Here is a 22,181-nt window from a genome sequence, read left to right on the forward strand (position 1 = left end):
TGCCAAAATTGTACCCTGCCCCTGTACTTGTACCGGGGCATAGTATCTTACCTCCTTCTCCTCAAGGGGGCACAGATAATGCACATTTTAGGACAACTGGTGGGCTAACTTTCTGGTTTTGGACATTGCTAGCGAAGAGATTTGGGCAGAATTCTGTGGAGAGCCTTGGGAATCTGAAAGAAAAAGTTGGCAACTGGAGATCAGAGCCATTGTGGGTTCCCCTGGTTCCGGTTCTGGGCCTCCCCCCCCTTTTTGGAGGCAGTCACCAGGATGGGTTTGAACCAGGGGATTTCGGTATTGTCGGTTCTGGGGTGAGATGATGGGCGGCGGTAGCTCAGTCTCCACATCTCCCCAGTCTGAATTGACATCCCTTGGGACCCATTTTTCCTTGGGAGGAGTTCCTCCATCTCTGAAGGAGAAGATCCTTTTCCCAGGATCTTCTGAGGATTCCTTTCCCTCAAATTGGAAGGCCTGTACCTCCTCCACAAAGTGGGTCTGTTTGGGTCCTTTGTTTCTCCTACCTCCTCTCTGCTCCTTGGGTGGCAGACTTTCAGGGGTAGGAGATTTTGTTTCCGGTTCCTGGTTTTCCAGGGGCTGTTTACAAGTTGGGAAGGAAGCTTCCTCCAAGGCTTTACACCCCCCTTCCCCTTGTGCCTCCTCCCTGGGAACCGGTGTGTTATCGGGGTGCTGCCCCGTCATTGTTCTGGAGCACCAGGTCCAGATTTTGGGGCATTCTGCGGTGGCATGCTCATCTCAGGGTTCTGTTGAGCCCTCAGTATGTGACCCAGATCCCGTGCCATATTTTGGACCTGGCGTTCTAACTGGGAAACCCGCTCAGGCTGATACGGGGCTCTATTTTCTCCCCTGGGCTAATCCCGGGAAGGGTAGCTATCCCTTCTCTCGTAGTACCCCTGGTTGGGAAGATTTTGGTACCCCTCCACCCTTGGCCTCCCCTCTCCTGGATTAGGTTGTCTGGGCTCAGGGAATTGAGGAAAGAAGGATGGATGATTTTGGGGCGGGAAATTGGGTGGATACCTGGGGAAAAAGTTCTGCCCAGGATTTGGAGAATTTCTGCCCTCCTGTGGGAAGTTGGGAGGGAAGTTCCCTGGGTTAGGTGCTTGGCTGGATCCCCCCCCTTGGGCTGGAGGAGTCCACACATAACCCAGGATTGGTCGGTTTCCCTTATAGCGGGGACTTAAATAGTCAGGGGAGCGGGGGACCCCATTTGTGGGACCACCTCCTCGACACCCTGTCTGTGACTGGCCCGAGGGCCTTCTGGGCTGTGAATTATTTGGTGCAGGCAGGTTTTTAGGCCCCCCCATCTCCAAATCTAAAACGGGGGCAACCTTTACTTCTGCCACCTTGGCAGCAGCAGGGGTGCTGTTGGTTTTGGGGTTTTTCGGCGCGTTATTTTTATTTTCGATAGGCTTCTGCACCTCATAGATCCGGGTAGCCTGTTCAATGACCCAGTCTAAAGATCTTTTCTCATGAAAATCTCTCACGAGCTGGGTCATTATGTATTTGGGTAAGGCATGGAAAAATGTATTGATAAATTCTCTGCTATCCGTGCGTACCCTTCTGGTGGTCTGCGCAAAAGCACGCTTTAATTCTTGCATAAACTCTTGTGGGGCCTGATCCTCCCCACATTGCAAATTGTAGGCTGCCTTGCAAGCCTCTTGAGGATTTCTGTGCACAGAAAAATGTTTCAAGATTGCCGCCCTGTATGTGGACCACCTTGAATGGTTTTGATCCTCCAGCCCCGCAAAGAAACTGGAGTATTCTGGTGAGAAGGTCCACTTTACATATTGAATACAGCTTTGGCTGTCCTTCAAATGGACATCATTTGCTCATAGAGCTCCAAGTGTTCCCAAACAGAATACTTGGCGTTCTTATGATAAGGCGTGATGACACTCCTTATTGCCTTTATTTGTTTCAATGGGTCCTTAAGCAAGGCCCTTTTTGCCTTTTTGGCCTTTTTGGTTCGGGTAACCCTGGTCCATTCATCCTCCGACTCAGAAGTGCTGCTCCCAGAGGTGCCCGTCTGATCTTCCAGGTTTTCCCGGATTCTGCGAGCCTGGGAATGGCTGGCAGAATGTGGGGACCTGGTCTCCTGTGTCCTGTAACGCTCAGAGGAGTCTTCAGATCCCTCCCTGCTGCCAGGATTTGATGGGTACCCCCCCCCACTGACCTAACTGGGCAGAGGTTTTCAGGATGCCCTTAATGGGCCTACTCTCCTGGGGTTCCCCACTAAATTGCACTGTGCTTGGGTGCCCATACCCGGATGCCCGCCCATCCATTCCTGGGAGGTACTGGCCTATGAGTCCCATACTTCTAGCTGGATAGTAATCTGCCATCTCCGTGGCCCTGGGCTCATGTGCGCGAGGGGACATGGGGGTGGCAGAGTCCAGGGACTGGGAGAGATGAAGGCCTCTAGGTTCTTTGGAAAGCCTAGTTTCTAAGCTTTCAGAGGAAAGTTAAACCAAGTTCCTAGGACAAACGGTTCCAGAGATATGAACGATTTTGTAAAGGTCGTTTTTCAAATTTAAAGTAAAACTCAAAATGACAGGTGACAGCTTGCAGCTGCAGAATTGACAGGTGACAGTTGTGCAGCTTTAAAAATGACAGATGGTACGATTTCTAGGAGGCAGTTCTACTTAGGTTAAAATAGTTTGGATTAGATTATTTTAACTAAGAGATTGGTTCTGCACAGTTCTGCTAGGTACTCACAATATAAATTTGAAATAGGCCTCGCCACGGATCTGGTCAGGTTTTGGACTGGACTCTGGTTCTGGTCTCGGCACTTCACAGTGATCTGGGTCAGCTCTCTGGTTCTGCTCACAGCGGTCTGGGTCACTCTGGATCTCTGGCCTCTGGTTCTGGATACTGCTCTGCTTTCCGGTCCGGATCAAGTGGATTCTGGATGTAACACTGCTTTCTGGGTACTGGCAAGAGTTCTTGACAAAATAATTCAGACAGCTCGCCCGGCTGTGGAATAGTTTGCAAATGATTTTGAGGCCTGCTGACAAATACTTTTGCTTGCAGTGGGCCTTCTTGGTTCAAAGTTCTGTAGTCTCTGTTTAGCTTGGAAGTCTAAGTGTAGGATCTCTGGATGTGAAGTTGTCGGTCAGCATGCTCCGCAGCAAATGGAATTGAATGTCTCTACCTGTCCCAGCAGTCTCTTTTTATGTGTTTTGAAAATGGGTGTGTGCCTGGGCCTAGCTAAGCCTGCCCCTCTCTACTTGTCATTGGCCCAATTCTCCCCTCTCCCATGATTGGGGGAAGGAAATGGATTGTCAGCATGATGAAGTCTGTTTATGGGTCAGAGGATCCTCCCCTGGTCAGTTTGCCCACAAATCTATATTTGATTCAAATACATCCTTCCCAGATATACAATTTGTTGAAATTACATGTGCACATTATATATTCCTTATGGTCCATGCTTGTCCTCCTCTGATCTTCCTGGGGGCTTGCATTCAAAAATGACAACATTTTGCGCTTTTTAACTGGTTTTGCAATATCGGACATTTACCCAAAATTACACACATGTGCGCAAGGAGTATGGGCATTAATTGATGAAGTGTCAGATTTTTAACATGCAGACATCTGGAGTGAGACCCTATTTTCCGCTGGCAACCCCCCAGAATACACCACAGGGTCCTAACGCCTCTCAAAATGTTCACAGAAAAATCACAAAAATAATGATATTACTTATATAATTCTGACAAGTCCGCACTATGAGTTATCTATCTTTTTAAAATTATGCCCTGGTCAAAAAGGGGTGTGGCTTCCCACATCACAGGGTGAAATAACTGGTTTATCCACTTCCCCCAAGCTCAGCTGCTAGCAGAGGCACTGCCCCTCCCAGTTTCCCCTAAGAGGAAGCCACTTCATGGCCCCCCAATATAACATTTGCCTGAGTCCAGGACATGCCTTTGTTCAACTCCCTGTAGTCCCCAGCTGCTCCACCCCTAATCTAATCAGAGAGGTGACAACTCCTTTTGGCCAGGGGAGTGGCTGAACAGGTTTCAACTCCTGTCGGGGGTAGTTGTCAGGCAGAATCCAGTTTCATTAAGCCAGGTTTCAGCTAAATGTCACTTTTTGTTCCCAGTTTTCTACATTCAAATCAAACTGACAATTTTTACATATACATTAAATAATTACTTCCTTCAAGTCATTTCAGAATATAGTTTTAAATTGTATCCACCTCTTAGCAAGTCTTTCCTTGGTCTGGTTTTGTTTCATTTGTTCAGTTTTACACAAAAGTCTGGTGGTTTTAAAACGCCGGCTTTCTGATAGTGGTGAGTACTGGTAATGCAACCATTTTTGGGATTAAGAAAATGAATTCCCCACAGTTCTGAGTTGCTTTTTTTGGCAATCAGCATTGCCATTCCCAATGGTTTCAGGCTACTGTGTGTGTAGCCCACTGGTGGTTTTAGGCAGTGCCCTCCTGTGCTCACAACATAGGCAAAAATGGGTGGCAGCCTATTCTTCATGTTTTCCCTGTGCACTCTCTGGGGAGTTCTGGCCATCATGATGTTTTCCATGCCAGTACTGCACAGTTTTATTGTAGGGCTTGGATGCATGGGTAAAAACATCCCACAAGCCCCCCCTCTTGCGATGGCCATTCTGTCCTTTCACTGATGGAACTCGCAAGTTCTGGGATGTTCGCCTCCTCTTCTTCCAATTCCATAGGTGGCACAGTTCAGCATCTTTTCCTCCCTCCAGTCGATCAATCAGTTCTCCTTGCTGGTCCTGATGGGAGGATTGGGCGGTACCCCGGGCCCCTTGGGTCTCTGCTCCTGGTCTCCGGATCGTCCTCCTTGGCCAGTCTCCAGGTTTTCTTTCTCCTAGGACGACAAAGGAAAAGCGGCAATACCTATTCGTAGACATTTTTCCATCACTACTAATGGTGTGGCAGACATATACATTTTATACTTTAACATACCTAACATTTTACTTTTGAGATACAAGTTATCATTCAAAGACAGTGGCTTACAAGAGTATAATATTTTAGAGACTATATGTGGGATATTTTAGGGTTGGAACTGAATTAATCTGGAGCGGTCCCCTCTGGTATTGCAGAGGACTCCTCCAATTGCTGCAAAGTGTGCCTGGGATGGCAACACTTTAGCTGGTTAATATGGACCCACTTGTCTTCCCCTTCTGCCAGACTGCCTTTGGGGATGCAGATCTTATAGGCAACAGGGGAGATCTTGTCTATAATTTCAAACGGTCCCTTCCATGTAGGCAAGAATTTTCGCTGTTTGGCCTGGTTCCTTTGGAAATTGTATAGATAGACCCGATCACCCACCTTATATTCCTTTCGGGTAGTTTTTAAATCATAGTGGGTCTTCATGCTCTCGACTGATCTTTCTAGATTCCGCTGAGTATAGGCAAAAGCATGCTGAAGGTGTTTCCTTAAATTCTCCACATACTCATGAGTTGTGGAGGCATTTATCAACGTTTGCTCTTGGGTTCTGTAGAGCAAATGCTGGGGAAGCACCATCTTGCATCCAGTCATCAACTCAAATGGTGACATTTTGGTTGCAGATGAAGGGGTAGATCTGATGGCCATTAGGACCAGAGGTAATCGGATATCCCAACTTGGCCCAGAATCTGCCACAAACTTTTTTAAGATGCTCACAATGGTTCGGTTATATCTCTCCACTGCACCAGAAGAAGCTGGCCGGTAAGCAATATGTAGCTTTCTTTTGACCCCCAATATCTCCCACATCTTTGTCATTTCTTCACTGGTGAAGTGGCTACCGCTGTCTGACTCAATCCTTTGAGGTAGACCAAAACGGGAAAAGATGTGGTTAATCATCAGGGCAGCTGCTGTTTCTGCCTTGCAGTTTGGGGCTGGGAGACATTCCACCCACTTGGTAAACAAGCATGTAACGGTCAACATGTACTTGTTTCCTCTAGATGAGCGAATCACAGGGCCTACAAAGTCGATTTGCAAATCTGACCATGGCAGTGTCATCCCCCTCTTTTGGAGAGGCGCACGGTGTGTGAGGGATGATGGCTGAAATTGTGCACACACAAGACACCCCTTCAAGTATTGGTCGAGGTCCTGCCCCATGTGTGGCCAGTATGCAAACTCTCTTAAGATTTCCAGTGTTGTGTGAAACACCCTATGACCGGCGGTGGCCGCATCATGGGCGTGACTTAACATCAGGCTTCGGAATGAGGTAGGAACCACCCACTGATCATGGCCAGCTTGGGATTTCCTTACCAACAAACCGTCTTGGATTCGGAACATGTTTGGACATTTCATCAACACTCTTAGGTCCTCTTTCCCAATGTAATCGGTATCCGTCAGGGGAAAGTTCACAGGGTCCTCAAGGTGTTGGTAAAACTTACCAATAATTGGATCCCCCTTCTGAGCTGTAATTAAATCAGCATCAGGGGTCTCCTTACTCCATTGTGCAGTTGAAAGATCATTGTGAGCATTTGTCTGGGACCTAGTCATAGAGGTGACCTGGATTTCCCCCAACAGGGACTCTATTTCGATTAGATCCCCTTGGATGGCCCGGTTTTGGCCAGCTGATCAGCTAAGTCATTTTCTTGTCTGGTCCCTCTACTTTGGAATGACCCTTGATCTTCTTCCAGTAGATGGTCATCCCATTCGAGGTGACCAGATCATCAATGTTTTGGATTAACTTCCCATGTTTCAGGGGTTTGTTATTAGCGCATAACATGCCTCTGGTTTTCCAGTTGACCAGGTGCTCCACGAACCCGTTCCGTACATAATACGAATCTGTGATTATGACCAGTTCGTGGAGTTGATGCTGGACAGCAGTGAGGATGGCCTGATGCACAACCGTCAATTCTGCCACCTGACTACTTCGGGGACCAATTTTGTATCCAGCGGAGGGTTCTAGGAACACCTTCACTCATGCATTCCCTACGCCAGCCACCAGTTCTTTCTCCCCGTCGTTGTCAACATGGTAAGAGCATCCATCCACATAGACAGTGGGCATTCCCTCACACTTGTCTTCTTCAAAGACTTTGTGCGGGGAATTAAGGTATGCCTCCATGTTGTCCTTGATTTTTAGACTTTCGTCCTCGAGACAGTTTTCTCTAGCACAATCATGCAAGTCAGCCAGACCTTGCGCGAGGGGACTCTTCTTGTTTTGGCCATATCTGACCTCCACAGGAAAGCCTGCATTGACAGAATCCAGGAAGTAATTCGGGAATTACTCACATTTCCGGCCCAGATTCTGTCACTTTGGAGATATTGCAGAGGCTGGTGTGGAGTCTCCACTATGATGTGTTCCCCCTGGATAAACAGGCGGTAATTCTTCAATGCCCACACCGTTGCCAGGAGTGCCTTCTCACAATCGTTGAATTTTTCCTCCACAGAGGATAAAGTTTTGCTCGCATAGGAGATTACTTTATTGACCTTGTCATTCTTTTGGTATAATACTGCCATCAAGCACGTATTAGAGAACCCCGTCTCCAGGAAGAACTCCTTGTTTCTGACAGGGTAAGCTAGGCAAGGCGCTTGTGAGAGGCTTCTTTTGAGTTGTCTTACTGCCTCGGATTGTTCTGGACCCCATTCCCACTTGACCCCCCCTTCAGGAGATGAATCAGGGGTCTAGTGATCTCTGCGTAGCCCTCAATGAACTTTCTGCTGTAATTAGTCAGTCCAAGAGGCTCCTTAGTTCCCGCAGAGTTGTGGGATCCTTCAGTTTCTGGAGTGCTTCCACTTTCTTTTCTTGGGGACAGAGACCCTGAGGAGTAATCTCATGCCCCAAGAAATTAACATGGGTTCTACACCACTGTGCTTTCTGAAAGGAAAGTTTTGCTCAGGCGGCCCTCAACTGTGTCAGAACATAACAGATCTTTGCTATGTGTTCCTCCACAGATGAACTTTTGATGAGGACATCATCTACATAAGCCAGGTTACCCCTCGCACCCAGGCCCAGATTCTGTCACTTTGGAGATATTGCAGAGGCTGGTGTGGAGTCTCCACTATGATGTGTTCCCCCTGGATAAACAGGCGGTAATTCTTCAATGCCCACACCGTTGCCAGGAGTGCCTTCTCACAATCGTTGAATTTTTCCTCCACAGAGGATAAAGTTTTGCTCGCATAGGAGATTACTTTATTGACCTTGTCATTCTTTTGGTATAATACTGCCATCAAGCACGTATTAGAGAACCCCGTCTCCAGGAAGAACTCCTTGTTTCTGACAGGGTAAGCTAGGCAAGGCGCTTGTGAGAGGCTTCTTTTGAGTTGTCTTACTGCCTCGGATTGTTCTGGACCCCATTCCCACTTGACCCCCCCTTCAGGAGATGAATCAGGGGTCTAGTGATCTCTGCGTAGCCCTCAATGAACTTTCTGCTGTAATTAGTCAGTCCAAGAGGCTCCTTAGTTCCCGCAGAGTTGTGGGATCCTTCAGTTTCTGGAGTGCTTCCACTTTCTTTTCTTGGGGACAGAGACCCTGAGGAGTAATCTCATGCCCCAAGAAATTAACATGGGTTCTACACCACTGTGCTTTCTGAAAGGAAAGTTTTGCTCAGGCGGCCCTCAACTGTGTCAGAACATAACAGATCTTTGCTATGTGTTCCTCCACAGATGAACTTTTGATGAGGACATCATCTACATAAGCCAGGTTACCCCTCGCACCCAGGTCGGGCATGGCCTTATGTAGGAAAATGTTGAATTCATTGCCGGAGTTGAGGTATCCGAAGGGAGTCTGGGTCCATGTGTACTGCTGGCCCCCAAAGGTAAAAGCCAGTTTGTATTGGTCCTCCCTACTGACAGGCACGGTCCAGTATCCATTGGTCAGGTCTATTGCTGTGGATACCTGTGACCCCTGAATCTGGGCCAGCCCTTGGTCAATGTAGGGCAGAGGCCATCGGGAAGTATGGACCCGTTTGTTGAGCTCCCTAAGGTCGGCGCAGAGTCTCCACTGGCCGTTTGGCTTCAATATTCCCAGCACCGGATTATTGAAAGTGCTGTGGACTGGACGGATTATTCCCCGGGACTCAAGGTTCTTAATTATTTCAGTAGGGACTCCATGGATGCGAGAGGCAAGCGTTATTGCTTCACAAACACTGGAGTCATTCCAGGGTCTGTGGGAATTGTTGTGGTGTGGATGTCGGTGCGACCACAGTCATATGAGTCTACCGCAAAGAGATCTTGGAAATCCAAGAAAACTTGTTTCAACTTTTGCTTCTGTTCTAGAGTCACACAGGCATCAGCTAGGTTGACTCTCTCTTCCACCATCTGCCTGAAGCCTGGAAAGACTTCTGGTTTGGCTATCTCAGCGGCCTCCTCCAGCTGGGTGGAGAAGTCCCTGGTCAGAGTACTGATTTGGACTGGAGGCTTCCGGTGGGAAAGGCAGCCCTCATGGACCTGGAAAATCACCTCATCCCTCCTGAAGTCACAAGTCACATCTTCCTTACCGTAAGGGCAAGAAGTGTACACCAGGAAGTTCCCCCCATGCCGGGTGAAGATCCTGTCTGGTGTTGTTTTGTCATCACTGTCACTGTCAAAACAGTCCTTGGGGATTGGTCCTAACAGTTCATTTCCTAGATCAATGGAGAAATGTCAGTCATCAACCGCCATTCCAATAATGGTGCCTGCGGCTAGAGTAATACTCTTTAAGTCGCTGTTATCCGCCTCTATTGGAATGGTGTCATGTTCTATGTTGACTAATGGAGTTGGGTTTACCCCCAACCCTTGCTGTTGGAGAGAAGCATTTAGATGTATAAAAGCATCAGGGTTTTGCAATTTTTGTCCTCTTTTAACTTTCACTTCCAGGGAGAATTGTCGGGTCCTTTCTGGGATGGTGACTTCCTCTTTGATTTGAATTTCAACTGCATAAGGTAGCAATTGAGCTGACCTAAATGCTTTTTCTGGATCATCAAAGCCCATGCGATTATCCGCTAATCGGGACCAAGCTTTGAAGTTTATTAGGTCCAAACTAATGGCAAAGCGATTGAGAATGCCACTGCCTAAGTAAAAGGCGGCAGTGACGTCTCGCACGACCCAACAATTATGGACTATGCTCTTGTTGCCAATGGAGATTTTGAGCATACACCTGCTTGGCAGGAGATGCTTGGAATTAGGTGCTTCAAGGTCCATTTCCCATTTGTCTATCAGTTTGAATGTGGGAATGGCTGGATCTTTTGGGAGTTGGCGGAACATGGCTTCGCTGATGAAGCTCTTACCGTTGTTCACACACACTCGAGCGAGAACAGAGTCCTTCCCATCATTTAACTGAACAGGGATGAACAACTGCTCTCCAATTTGCTGAATATCAGCCAGGCTCTGAGCTGATTTCACATCTTTCTGGACTATAGGAGTGGGAGTTTCTGAGTGTGGATTAGTAAAGAATTTCAGGGTGTTTCCTTCCAGTGTGGAATACCACCTTAAACTGGAAGAAAGGTTGATTTTCAGAAATAGAGAGGACCCCCCACCACCAGTCTGTTGTCCTACTGCTATTACTGTCACGTCTGGAATTTGGTTGTTCTGAAAGTGAAATGCTACTTGGTCAGATTTTTGTTCAACTATGTGGCAGGTGCCATTTAAACTAACATGGTTGACACTCTGTTTTAATTTTATTGGTCGGCTAGTCTGGGTCCAGAGGACCTTGTTTACGCAATCTATTAGGGGTGACAACCTTCTCAGGAGGTTATTCCCTAGTAAACAAGGGGTGCCCTCTGGAGTCACTACTATGACCGGGTGTTTCACCTTGTGTCGCCCAATTTTAATGTCAAAGTCTGCAGTCCCCTCAACGGGAATTTCCTTCCCGTCAAAGTTCTGCAGTTATCCAAGAAGAGAGGTGAGAGGAATTCGGTAATCCTCCCCCCTTCCTGCATTTAGTTCCTCAAAGGCCCTTTTGGACAGAAGGGTAGCTTGGGATCCAGTGTCCATCAGTGCCAAAATTGTACCCTGCCCCTGTACTTGTACCGGGGCATAGTATCTTCCCTCCTTCTCCTCAAGGGGGCACAGATAATGCACATTTTTGGACAACTGGTGGGCTAACATTCTGGTTTTGGACATTGCTAGCGAAGAGATTTGGGCAGAATTCTGTGGAGAGCCTTGGGAATCTGAAAGAAAAAGTTGACAACTGGAGATCAGAGCCATTATGGGTTCCCCTGGTTCCGGTTCTGGGCCGCCCCCCCCTTTTTGGAGGCAGTCACCAGGATGGGTTTGAACCAGGGGATTTCGGTATTGTCGGTTCTGGGGTGAGATGATGGGCGGCGGTAGCTCAGTCTCCACATCTCCCCAGTCTGAATTGACATCCATTGGGACCCATTTTTCCTTGGGAGGAGTTCCCCCATCTCTGAAGGAGAATATCCTTTTCTCAGGATCTTCTGAGGATCCCTCTCCCTCAAATTGGAAGGCCTGTACCTCCTCCACAAAGTGGGTCTGTTTGGGTCCTTTGTTTCTCCTACCTCCTCTCTGCTCCTTGGATGGCAGACTTTCAGGGGTAGGAGATTTTGTTTCCGGTTCCTGGTTTTCCACGGGCTGTTTACAAGTTGGGAAGGAAGCTTCCTCCAAGGCTTTACACCCCCCTTCCCTTTGTGCCTCCTCCCTGGGAACTGGTGTGTTATCGGGGTGCTGCCCCCGTCATTGTTCTGGAGCACCAGGTCCAGAGTTTGGGGCATTCTGCGGTGGCATGCTCATCTGAGGGTTCTGTTAAGCCCTCAGTATGTGACCCAGATCCCGTGCCATATTTTGGACCTGGCGCTCTAACTGGGAAACCCGCTCAGGCTGATACCTGGCTCTATTTTCTCCCCTGGGCTGATCCCGGGAAGGGTAGCTATCCCTTCTCTGGTAGTACCCTGGTTGGGAAGATTTTGGTACCCCTCCACCCTTGGCCTCCCCTCTCCCGGATTAGGTTGTCTGGGCTCAGGGAATTGGGGAAAGAAGGATGGATGATTTTGGGGCGGGAAATTGGGTGGATACCTGGGGAAAAAGTTCTGCCCAGGATTTGGAGAATTTCTGCCCTCCTGTGGGAAGTTGGGAGGGAAGTTCCCTGGGTTAGGTGCTTGGCTGGATCCCCCCCCTTGGGCTGGAGGAGTCCACACATAACCCAGGATTGGTCGGTTTCCCTTATAGCGGGGACTTACATAGTTAGGGGAGCGGGGGACCCCATTTGTGGGACTACCTCCTCGACTCCCTGTCTGTGACTGGCCCGAGGGCCTTCTGGGCTGTGAATTATTTGGTGCAGGCAGGTTATTAGGCCCCCCATCTCCAAATCTAAAACGGGGGCAACCTTTACCTCTGCCACCTTGGCAGCAGCAGGGGTGCTGTTGGTTTTGGGGTTTTTCGGCGCGTTATTTTTATTTTCGATAGGCTTCTGCACCTCATAGATCCGGGTAGCCTGTTCAATGACCCAGTCTAAAGATCTTTTCTCATGAAAATCTCTCACGAGCTGGGTCATTATGTATTTGGGTAAGGCATGGAAAAATGTATTGATAAATTCTCTGCTATCCGTGCGTACCCTTCTGGTGGTCTGCGCAAAAGCACGCTTTAATTCTTGCACAAACTCTTGTGGGGCCTGATCCTCCCCACATTGCAAATTGTAGGCTGCCTTGCGAGCCTCTTGAGGATTTCTGTGCACAGAAAAATGTTTCAAGATGGCCGCCCTGTATGTGGACCACCTTGAATGGTTTTGATCCTCCAGCCCCGCAAAGAAACTGGAGTATTCTGGTGAGAAGGTCCACTTTACATATTGAATACAGCTTTGGCTGTCCTTCAAATGGAAAGTCTCCATCATTTGCTCATAGAGCTCCAAGTGTTCCCAAACAGAATACTTGGCGTTCTTATGATAAGGCGTGATGACACTCCTTATTGCCTTTATTTGTTTCAATGGGTCCTTAAGCAAGGCCCTTTTTGCCTTATTGGCCTTTTTGGTTTGGGTAACCCTGGTCCATTCATCCTCCGACTCAGAAGTGCTGCTCCCAGAGGTGCCCGTCTGATCTTCCAGGTTTTCCCGGATTCTGCGAGCCTGGGAATGGCTGGCAGAATGTGGGGACCTGGTCTCCTGTGTCCTGTAATGCTCAGAGGAGTCTTCAGATCCCTCCCTGCTGCCAGGATTTGATGGGTACCACCCCCCCCCACTGACCTAACTAGGCAGAGGTTTTCAGGATGCCCTTAATGGGCCTACTCTCCTGGGGTTCCCCAATAAATTGCACTGTGCTTGGGTGCCCATACCCGGATGCCCGCCCATCCATTCCTGGGAGGTACTGGCCTATGAGCCCCATACTTCTAGCTGGATAGTAATCTGACATCTCCGTGGCCCTGGGCTCATGTGTGCGAGGGGACATGGGGGTGGCAGAGTCCAGGCACTGGGAGAGATGAAGGCCTCTGGTACCAGAGCTCCTGAGGTTATGCTCAGGCGTTTCCCTTTACCAGCGCACCTCGTCTCTATGAGCCCCTGCTCCCTCTTGCAATGAAATAGCCTGCACTTTCAGTTCCTCAGTTAAGGCCTTACTAGACTATCAGTCTCTCCTGCATCGCTACCTGTTGCTGGAGCCTATCATTGTGCTGACAGAGAGCCTCATTTTCTCTCTGTGCCTCCTGATTGGTCTTGGAGTACTGGGCCAGTCTCTGCTGCAGGAGGGTTACCTCCTCAGTCCCATCCCTACTGGCCTGCTCCTTTCTTGCCAGAGCATCCTCCACCCTCCTGGTGTGCTCTAACAAGTTCTGGTGTTCTTTTTAGAGGTCACCCAGTCCCTGGAGGGTCAGGTGATTTTCTTCCATTTTCCCTTTTAAGTGGCAGACTTCCTGGCCTAAGGTATCCCTTTCCTGACTAAGAGCCTGCATCTGTGCCGCCAGGTCGTCCCTTTGCCTTTGGAAGGCACCAGCTTTCTGGCGCTCCTGGTCAAACTCTGCCTGGGTATCCAGGTCTTTCAAAATCAGTTTATTGCTCTCTGCCTTCTCCCTATCTAGGTGGCTTTGCAGGGTGACTACCTGCTCGGCACATGCCCTATTGAAATCTATTTGTTGCTCCAGGTTTTTCTGGCTCTGCAGTAGGGAGTCCAAACCTTCTTGGTACTCCTTCTGCAAGGCCAGAAATCTGGTATCCTGGTCCGCCTTTTCCTGTTGCAGCACATCCATATCCTCCTTTATTTTAGTGATGTACTGTCTGCTGTCCTTTTCTGACTCCTGGCTCCTGAGCAGCCTCTGCTCAGAAGAGTCCAGATCAGATTGGGCCTTCTCTAACGCCATCTGTTGCCTATTTGCCAGATCTTGGCCTTCAGCACATTTGTCCTGCATGGCTCCCATATATAGATACAAATATGCCGCTATCCTGGCAATCTTATTATGTTCATCTTTGGCTTTAGGGGCCATATATAGTTCGCTCAGGGCCACATGTAGGGGACCCTGCTAACGCCATATATCTGACCCTGTTTCAGTTACCTGTTGCGCGATTGCCTGCAACCAGACCGTTTGGTCCTGATGAGTCCACTCACCTCTCACAAATAGCTTATGTAAGAAGTGCTCTCTGGCTATTTTGATGTCTACCAGTGTCGTCATTCTGGAATTTGAGTTCCTTCCTGACTTACAGAAGTTTGTATTTTATTTTGCAAAACAGACCGTTTCCTTAGAGCGTTCCTTTGAGGAGTGCTTTACAGCGTAACACAGTGTGGTGATCCGACAGGATGTATCTCTCCTGTCAGTTAGCACACTGTATTAATCTGCACAAGTGATAAATCTAATCCGGAATCCCCGGCTACGAGCCCCCAATTTGTAAGAGGATTCAATTCAACATTACAGCTAAGTCAATGCCTAGTCTGGGATACTGAATGGAAACCCTTATTGATATATCTTTATGTCCAGTTCATGAGTTCTGGATGACTACCCCTATATAACACCCCTCTCTTAGAATCCCCCTGACCCCACTGAGCCAAGAAGTAGTTCTGTTTTGCAAGTTTAAAAGGTTTATTTGAGAAATAAAACAAAATATAGATACCACGCTTTTATAATAATTAATAATCGATATCGCCCTTATAAATATAATGTTAATCAACAATGGGTAATCTGACACTAGCACACTTCTTTATAATCAATGATGAGTTAGTATAGGATGGATAAAGTAGCAAAAATACTTTTATGATTTCAAGGGAAAAGCAATGAGGAATAAAATGCAGTACAGAAATACTTGATATGATTTTAGCAAAAGATAAGATAATCACTTTTTATCTGGCAATTCGCCCCCCTCCCCTATGCAATGTAAGAAATGGAAGGAGATGGAAAGAGGAGCACACAGTTCTCAGGAATGCAATCAAATACAATACGAAATTCAGTTCCCCCCAGCAAGCTTAGAGCAAAACAGGTAGAGGTTTGAAACACAGGCCCAAAATGCTTTTAAATGTGATGGCAATGGATGGGAAAATGTGCTAACTGATTTTAATTCCCTCTAGAGATTCAGGGTGAGTGGGAGATGCGTGTTGGTATGAGTTCAGGCTCACTTTAGCAATGCTCTATGAGCTATTACCAAGTTGCAAACGGATTTTAACAACAGAAAGAATGGAGCTGCTATTTTGACAAGAGGAGAAATTGAGCCAAAATCGCAAATCGCGGTAAATTTCGCAAGTGCGTGTCTCGGGATTATGGGAAAAGTATAGGGAGTAGGAAGTTGCTTCTAGGTTTGTTGGAAAGCCTAGATTCTAAGCTTTCAGAGGAAAGTTAAACCAAGTTCCAGAGATATGAACGATTTTGTAAAGGTCGTTTTCCGGATTTAAAGTAAAACTCAAAATGTTTTGAAAATGGGTGTGTGCCTGGGCCTAGCTAAGCCTGCCCCTCTCTACTTGTCATTGGCCCAATTATCCCCTCTCCCATGATTGGGGGAAGGCCATGGATTGTCACCATGATGAAGTCTGTTTATGGGTCAGAGGATCCTCCCCTGGTCAGTTTGCCCACAAATCTATATTTGATTCAAATACATCCTTCCCAGATATACAATTTGTTGAAATTACATGTGCACATTATATATTCCTTATGGTCCATGCTTGTCTGCCTCTGATCTTCCTGGGGGCTTGCATTCAAAAATGACAACATTTTGCGCTTTTTAACTGGTTTTGCAATATCGGACATTTACCCAAAATTACACACATGTGCGCAAGGAGTATGGACATTAATTGATGAAGTGTCAGATTTTTAACATGCAGACATCTGGAGTGAGACCCTATTTTCCGCTAGCAACCCCCCAGAATACACCACAGGGTCCTAACGCCTCTCAAAATGTTTACAGAAAAATCACAAAAATAATGATATTACTTATATAATTCTGACAAGTCCGCACTATGAGTTATCTATCTTTTTAAAATTATGCCCTGGTCAAAAAGGGGTGTGGCTTCCCACATAACAGGGTGAAATAACTGGTTTATCCACTTCCCCCAAGCTCAGCTGCTAATAGAGGCACTGCCCCTCCCAGTTTCCCCTAAGAGGAAGCCACTTTACGGCTCCCCAATATAACATTTGCCTGAGTCCAGGACATGCCTTTGTTCAACTCCCTGTAGTCCCCAGCTGCTCCACCCCTAATCTAATCAGAGAGGTGAAAACTCCTTTTGGCAAGGGGAGTGGCTGAATAGGTTTCAACTCCTTTCGGGGGTAGTTGTCAGGCAGAATCCAGTTTCATTAAGCCAGGTTTCAGCTAAATGTCACTTTTTGTTCCCAGTTTTCTACATTCAAATCAAACTGACAATTTTTACATATACATTAAATAACTACTTCCTTCAAGTCATTTCAGAATATAGTTTTACATTGTATCCACCTCTTAGCAAGTCTTTCCTTGGTCTGGTTTTGTTTCATTTGTTCAGTTTTACACAAAAGTCTGGTGGTTTTAAAACGCCGGCTTTCTGATAGTGGTGAGTACTGGTAATGCAACCATTTTTGGGATTAAGAAAATGAATTCCCCACAGTTCTGAGTTGCTTTTTTTGGCAATCAGCATTGCCATTCCCAATGGTTTCAGGCTACTGTGTGTGTAGCCCACTGGTGGTTTTAGGCAGTGCTCTCCTGTGCTCACAACATAGGCAAAAATGGGTGGCAGCCTATTCTTCATGTTTTCCTTGTGCACTCTCTGGGGAGTTCTGGCCATCATGATGTTTTCCATGCCAGTACTGCACAGTTTTATTGTAGGGCTTGGATGCATGGGTAAAAACATCCCACATACTTCCTCGGAATACTCAGGCTCGTACTAGTAGGGCTGTATTACTGCCATTATACGACAATTATTATTTATTTTTTTACTTTGTTTACTAAGCTTGACATTACAACAAGAGGACGAGTGGTTTGCAAGCAGTAAATAGAATTACAATCACATACCCAGTGAAAATATGACATGTATAAAGTAGTAGGAGATTGACAAGAGATACACTATGCAAAGTACATATGATGGTGTTACAGTCTAGGCACATCCTTTAAGCGGGCGTTAGGATTATTTGGTTAAGTGGAGGGATCATCGGAGTCAGTATCAGTGTCTGCTGACATAGAGGAGGCATAAGCATGGAATGGAGCCCAGATATTCCTGGGACGTGATACCAGTGATTGCTTGGTTGACATGCCTCCTCCATGTCCGAAGCCCAAGTTACAGCTTGAAGCGACTGAGCGTGGGTGGGGACCCCGGGATGGAGGCAGTATAAGAGAAAGCAACGAACAGCCAGTGGCATGCACAATCCTGCTAGTTTCTTGGCATTGTGGCCCATTCCAGAGAGTTCATGAAAAAGACATACCAGGGGAGTCAGGGTGATCGTGCAATCTAAGATGTGAGATAATGTGGAGCAAACCTCCTCCCAGAACTGAGAGAGATGTGGTCAAGACCACAACATATGCATGTAGTTAGCAGTTTCCGAGCCACACCTGGGGCATCTGGGGGAATAGTCCTTTGACATATGGTGTAGTCTGGTCGGAGTGTAATGGAATCTGTGTAGCAGTTTGAATTGGATCAGTTTAAATCGGGCGTTAAACGAAACGCCATGGATGTGAGCACATGTGCGGCTTCAATGCTGGTCAGTTATTTCAATTCCCAGATCTTCACCCCAAGAGCGTCTGAGTTTGTCAAAGGGAGGGGGGACCCTGGCCTGAAGCAAAACATACAGTCTGGAGACCTTTCCTCTGAAAGACATGGTATTCAGGAGTTCAGTTAATATAGGATCATCAGGTGGGATTGCGGGGAAATCTGGGTATCTCTTTTTAAGAGAGCCAGGGAGCCCTATATATGGGCGCCAATGGGAGGGTCCATTCGATAAAGTTACCCTGACTCAAGACATCGCAGACAGCCCCAAATCCCTCGTCAGCCCATCAGTGTATCGCAGCAGGGGGAATACAGGGAGCCTCCGGGAAGAAGTTCCAGAGGGGAAGATTACCATGAAAGGGGTGCTGGGTGGTGGTCAATCTCAGTAACTTACTTAAGGCCAGTGACGTAGAACCTACAGGATCCAGGGGTTCAAATTTCACATGTTGGAAGGGGAAGACTAGACAGCAGATATCGTGGTCTTCTACAGTGAGCCGCTCGAGCCTGGTATGTGGAGGGGGATCCGCAATTATAAACCAGTGTGAAGCATATTGTGCCTGGGCTATAATCCAATACCTTTCAAAATTAGGGGCACTGAGGCCGCCCATTGACATGGGTGTAGTCAGAGTGTTCAGTTAGAGGCGGACTGAACCAGATGCCACAGGAAATTGTTCACGTTGCGAGTCAAAGATTGAAAGAATTTGTTGCCCGGCCATAATGGGATATTGAGGAACTTGTAAAGGAGTTGGGGGAGTACGACCATTTTCAGCATGGCAATTTTGCCCACCAGTGAGATTGGTAACGTAGCCAAACCCATGCATTTCCTAGTGAGTTGGTAAGATAGTTTCCAAAGTTGGCTTTGTGCACAAAGGACCCGATTGATGATCAACCACCACTCCAAGATAAGTGAGCTCAGTCTGTGACCATGTAAAACCTAAGAGGTCTGGGGGGGGCATTACCTTGGTCAACAGAAATAGGCTGGATTTGGAGCAGTTTACTTTTAGGCCAGAGATATCACCAAAGTCTATGACATCATCTAGGATCAGGGCTAGATTGTCCGCAGGGGATTGAATGAAGAGAAGAGCACACATCGGCATATAGGTAAATAATCTCAGGTGAGCCAACAAGTCTCAGGCCTCTGTGTGCATGTCTCTGGCGTATCCTGTCAGCCAGGCACTCAATGGTGATGGCAAAGATCAAAGGAGAGAAGGGGCACCCCTGCCGCGTACCTCAGCCTATTTGAAAGGGGGCCAAGCATCTGTCCTCAGTGCGGACTCTGGCCACTGGGTGAGAATAGAGTAGTCTGACCCAGGCCCGAAACTCGGAACCAAAGTTGCTTTTCTCGGGAACCTGCCAGAGATAGTTCCAGGAGACGGAATCAAAAGCCTTCTGCATGTCCAATGTGGTTGCTACGGCTTGTATGGTTGGATCAATACTGGCAAGGATATTGAATAGATAATGCAAATTTAGGGATGTAGAGCGCCCCGGGATAAATCCCGCCTGATCTGGGTGTATGATATAGGTCATATATGGGACCAGTCTCAGAGCTAGCACTTTGGCAAAGATCTTAACATCACAGTTAATAAGGGAGAGTGGTCTGTACGAGCCATACTGGGTGGGGAGTTTGCCAGGTTTGAGGAGCACTGATATTATAGCCTCGTGGAGAGATGGGGGGGAGGACACCCATCTCACATGACTCCTCCCATAGTGCGTATAGTTGAGGGATCAGAAGGGCCTTGTACTGTTTGTAAAATTCGACCGGGAGGCCATTGGAGTCAGGGGCCTCTGCCCGAGGCCAGGGAGTCAATGGCTTCAGAGATTTCATTGGGTTTGATAGGTGCATCCAGGGAGTCCCCGGTCTTGGAAGAGAGGACAGAAAGTGGGAGACTGTCCAGGTACACCTCAACCTCTACCGACGGGACACTGTTGGCATTGGAGTAAAGGGATTAGTAAAATAAGCGGAAATCTGTGTTAATAGCCTGTGACGACAGGGCCAGTGTGCCGTGACATAGCTGGGATGTGAGGTGAGCTGGACTCCTGGCAGAGAAGCCTAGCCAGGACATGGGCAGGGCGCTCCCCCTCTCCGTACCTGCGGGCAGAGTGGGGGTCATCCAGGAATTTCCTTTCTTGTTCTGCATGGGAGCGGAATGCATCAAGTTCCGTGCCAATGTCAGAGAGGGTGGTGAGTGACTGTGAAAAGGAGCATTGGGTCTCAAGGAAGGATTCAGTCTGGGCGATATCCCATTCGGATCACTTTAAGAATCCCGGATTCCTTGGAGATCGCTATGCCCCTTATGTTAGCTTTAAACGACTCCCAGAGGGTAGCCTTTGTGCGGACTGAGCCAGTATTCAGTGCAAAGTAGTCGTCTATGGCGGTCTCCAGTTCAGAGCGAAAGGCTACATCTAGTAGAGCATGAGGTTTCAATCTCCAGGACCGAAGTATGTTGTCATCGGACCCCCAATCTAGGTAGACTGTCACCGGGGAATGGTCAGAGAATGTTCTGGGGAGTATTGCCATGTGTGTGATGGTTCTGACTAGTATAACTGACACAAGCCACCTGTCGATCCAGGAGTGGGAGTCGTGCACTGAGGAATAAAAGGAGTATGATCGAGAGTCCGGAAACACCAGCCACCAAGCATCCACCAACATTACCTGGGTCTGGATTTCTATGATGGTTCTGGCTGCCCTAGTGAGCTGACGGGGTCTGGTGCCCGACCTGTCCAGATCCACGTCCAAGATCATGTTAAAGTCCCCACCCCAAAGGATAGGGATAGGGACAAGGGGGAACCCGGACAACCTGGAGGACAGGTGTGTGTAAAACTCAGGATCATCAACATTGGGGCCATATACATTGAGGAGACCAACTTCACGATTTGAGAGGGTCCCAAATAACAAGACATAATGACCTAGGGTGTCTACATGGACTGTCTTATGCTGGAACTTAAGACTCTTGTGAATCAGGGTCATGACACCGGAGTTCTTGGTGGAGTAGTCCGTATAGTAACCTTGGGGGCCCCAGGATTTCAAAAAACCTCTCGCAACCACCGGAGCGTGCGTGGGTTTCTAGCAAAAAGAGCAGTTTTACTTTGTGTCGTTCAATATAGAGCTGCAGCTTCCACATCTTTGCATAGCTTCCCAGACCCCTAATATTCCAACTCATACAGACAAGGTTATCGACCGTCATCAGGCCACTTGGCACACATTTTTAAACCAAGGTGTTGAGTCAGAGGTTGGGGTATAGGCACCCCAGGGATGCAAAGAAATCACAGATAGAACTGTGTGAAACTGGGTATATTCAGGCATTCTTGTACCACGCAGCATGTCGAGCAATTTTTAACATAACACCCCTCCGATCCCTCCCCCAAACCCACCCTTCGCCCAAACAGAGGGGTGAACACCCAAAGAACAATCAATAATACCAAGAACAGTGGCAGCATCGCCTGGGGGCTGTGCGGCAGCTATGAGTGGTAATGCTCCAGATACAGGAAATACTAGATATTTGGTGGTACATAATGTGAAGAAGACATATAACGGGTGAAGAGAACAGATCCGTAACATTGAACAGGGAACAAGTGGACCGGAGTGGTTAGTGGATCCGGGGGGCTTCCGCTAACAGGTTCCGGTGCACAACACAAATTGACACAAGGACATTGGTGGGGCAGGCGCCACGATCCCGGCCGCCAAGATGTGTGTAGTCATCCTGGGAAGTCTTCATCAATAAATTTGGAGGCCTCCTCGGGAATGGTGAAAAAGTAGTCTCTATTTGAGTGGTCAATCTGAGGTTTGGCTGGATAGAGCATAGAGTATTTGACCCCTAGGTCTCGAAGCCTCTTCATGGCAGACAGGCAGACAGGAAAGACTTGCGCTCCTGCTGGACGAACACAAAGAAGTCCGGATATAAGTGGATCCTGGATAAGCCAAGGAAGAGTTTCTGCTTGGCTCTCGCTGCCCGGAGGAGCGCGTATCTATCTTAATAATTGAAAACTCTCTGAATGATTGGACAAGGAGGTGCACCTGGTTTAGGCTTTGCCATCAGGGTGCGGTGGGCTCTCTCTATGGCGAACTGTGGGCAACGGTTTGGGGAATTCAGCAGCGTAAGCAGAGTGCGTTTGATATAGTCTTCCATGGGACCGTCTATCTTATCCTGCGGGACCCCGATAATGCAGAGGTTGTTGCGTCTAGAGCACGATTCAAGATC

The sequence above is a fragment of the Ambystoma mexicanum genome, chromosome 2q, assembly GCF_040938575.1.
Source record: "Ambystoma mexicanum isolate Mex_15411 chromosome 2q, UKY_AmexF1_1, whole genome shotgun sequence".
Taxonomy (NCBI): Eukaryota; Metazoa; Chordata; class Amphibia; order Caudata; family Ambystomatidae; genus Ambystoma; species Ambystoma mexicanum.